Source organism: Nematolebias whitei, chromosome 15, assembly GCF_014905685.2.
Source record: "Nematolebias whitei isolate Nwh7 chromosome 15, NemWhi1, whole genome shotgun sequence".
Taxonomy (NCBI): Eukaryota; Metazoa; Chordata; class Actinopteri; order Cyprinodontiformes; family Rivulidae; genus Nematolebias; species Nematolebias whitei.
The window spans coordinates 16,555,214-16,558,314 of NC_056512.1; the positions used below are offsets into that span (position 1 = coordinate 16,555,214).

The 3,101-nt window shown below is 38.6% G+C and overlaps 1 protein-coding gene across 1 annotated transcript in view; it reads left to right on the plus strand.

Annotated features, from left to right (window-relative positions):
- The window catches only part of zgc:158403 (tetratricopeptide repeat protein 39A), a 47,224-nt gene that overhangs the window by 18,315 nt on the left and 25,808 nt on the right, over positions 1-3,101 (plus strand). The window lies entirely within an intron of this gene.

The following is a 3,101-nucleotide window of genomic DNA, read 5'->3' on the forward strand; positions in this document are numbered from 1 at the left end:
GGTCTACACTCATCTCCAGGCCAGCGGTCACTCTTTCAGGGATGAAGATGTTCACATCCTGGACAGAGAGGAACGATGGTTTGAGAGAGGAGTAAAGGAGGCCATCTTTGTGAAAAGAAATCGTCCATCGTTAAACAGGGGTGGAGGCCTCCGGGTTCAACTGTCCCCCTCTTACAATGCTGTGATTGCTAGTATCACTCAGCCCTCTGTGAACAGTAAACAGCCATCAGGTGCTAATGATCCATTGTTAGGCTGATGGTCCTTCTTGAGCATGTGATCAGCTGGTTTTGGTTGTCAGCAGCAAAACTGGTTGATCCACCCTGAGAAGGTGCTATTTAAGAGACTGAGCTGAATACAGCTCCTCAGACTGAGGAAGTCTCTTGGATGAGAGACGAAACGTTTCTAGATTATTTTTTTTTTGCTTTGTTTTGTTTTTTGCTTTTTTGAATGTCCAGAGGACCAGATTGAACTTTTTTGGATCTGATCAATAGTTATCGTCATGCGCAGAACAAAACAAGTCGAAGTGTGGAAGCTGTGTGTAAAACCCAAGTTCACCACTCTCTGATTTATAAGACTTGAGAGGTTAAAATCAGGTCTCTCTTGTTAATGAGTCCTCGAGGATCAATGGGATTAACCTGTCTAAACAAAGGTTGAATGAAAAAAAAATCAGCCAAATGCTGCTAATCAGATGCATTGATTACTGATCACTGATTGACGTGAGCACCACTATAAAAACAAAGGTTTTAGTTGTGTTGTAGTCAGACCCTGCAATGCTCTGAGGATCTGCAAAAAAATCCATGAGCTCCGTCTTAGACTTTAAAGGCATTTAAGCTTAACAGTTAAAGTTTGTGATGCCTCAAAAAGAGTAACATAGCATGACGTCCATTTGTAAAGTTACACCTAAATGAAACATAATTTCTGAAAGTGAGACTAAAGCAAAAATGTTTACCCATAATGCACAGTGCCATGGTTGGAGAAAACCAAGCACAATCATCTTATCAGCACAAACACCTCATGGTGAAAGTCTGATGATCTGATCTATCAAAGTTAAGTCAGGTCCTCTGGACAAATAAAAAAAAAAAAAATGTTGAAATGTTTCATCTTTTATCCAGAAGACTTCTTCAGTCTGAGGAGCTGCACTAAACACAGTCTTATAAACAGCACCTTCTCATAGTGGATCAATCAGTTTTCCGGTGACAGCCAAAACTAGCTGTTCATATGACCATCAGCCCAACAATTGATTGTTAGTACCCTGGTTAGAGCAGTCATTTCTAACCCGGGCCCACGCCCAGCCAAAATAATGTGCTGGATGGTCAGGCCGGGTCGGTGTCGGGCTTTTGATTGTGTCGGTGGACGAGTGCAGCTAACCATCCAATTAGGATCACCAGCCGCGCTCGTCCGTGTGACTGCACTGATCGGCCCGTTGAAAGAGATTAAAAAAAAAAAAGTCCAGATGGATGACTGACAGCGACCCACCTGAAGCTTAACTGGACTCGGCCGCTGCGTCAGCGGATTCACACAATCGACGACCCAGTTTGGATCATCAGCCGCGCATATACGCCGACTGTTAATAACTATAATATTATAATAACTATAATATTATAATAACTATAATAATCCACTGACTCTTGTTAACAAGAAATCTTATACCTTCCTATCTCTGAAATACGTTTTTAAAACCATCATGTCAAATGGATGTGCTTACAAAAGCAGTAAAAGCTTAATTTAAAAAAAGTTAACAACAAAGTCCATGCTCAATAATCCAGGTATACAATCCAACATTTTTCAGTCCGGTCATCTGGACAGTTTCACAAGCAGAACTGGTTTGTTCCACTTTGGAGTAAGCTGTTGGGAGAATAATCAGTTTTCTTGTGTGTTTCCTTGACTGATGAAGCCTTCTGGATCGAAGGCGAAACGTTTCAGCCAAAAAAAAAGAAACTGTCCAGATGACCTGACTGAAAAATGTTGGGTTAAAAAAAAGCTTTCCGGGTTCGGACCTGTAATCACGGTTAATTGGTCGGGTTTGGGCCGAGCTGGGTTGGATTTTTTAGGCCTGAATGCAACTCTAACCCTGGTGGCTGCTTGCTATTCACAGAGGGCTGAGTGATACTAACAATAACAGCATTGTAAGAGGGGGACAATTGAACACGGAGGCCTCCACCCCTGTTTGTTAATATTGGTCCTAATTTAGTAAATGAGTTGCCAAAGGCTAGAGATGAAAAACTCAATTATACATTTAATAATATTAATACAATGTTTCTTGGAGGAGTGAGTGAAAGTGAGGTAATCGAAGTAGTTAAAAAATTAAAAAATAAGAAATCCAAAGACTGTAATTATATTGATATGGCTATTGTGAAATAAGTCATTTATAGTATTATTAAACCTATCACCTATATCTGTAATAGATCATTCTTAACTGGAGAATTTCCTGATAAAATGAAAGTAGCCAAGGTGTTTCCAGTCCACAAAAATGGTAATAAGCAAAATGTAACAAATTATAGACCTATTTCATTGCTACCACAGTTTTCTAAAATCCTGGAAAAAATATTCATAAAAAGGCTGGACTCCTTTCTTAATAAAAATAATATATTAAATGAACACCAGTACGGCTTCAGAAACAACTACTCCACAACTTTAGCTGTGATGGAGTTTGTGGAACACGTTGCTGCAGCAGTTGATCGGAAACTTAATACAGTGGGAGTGTTCATTGATTTAAGTAAGGCGTTTGACACTATTGACCATGAACGACTACTGTGGAAATGTGAACAATATGGCTTACGGGGGGTTACACATCAGTGGTTAAAGAGTTACTTGAGTAATAGATTACAATATGTACAAATTAACAATACAAAGTCACAAACTGAAACTATAAAATGTGGTCTTCCTCAAGGCTCGGTTCTAGGACCTAAATTATTTATACTTTATGTGAACGATATTTTTACAGTATCCAATATTTTGAAATTTATAATGTTTGCTGATGATACAAATTTTTTTCTTTCTGGAAAGAATATGGATGAACTAATACAAATAGTAGAAAAAGAGCTAGCTGAGTTAAAAAAGTGGTTTGATTACAATAAGTTATCATTAAATGGACAAAAAAC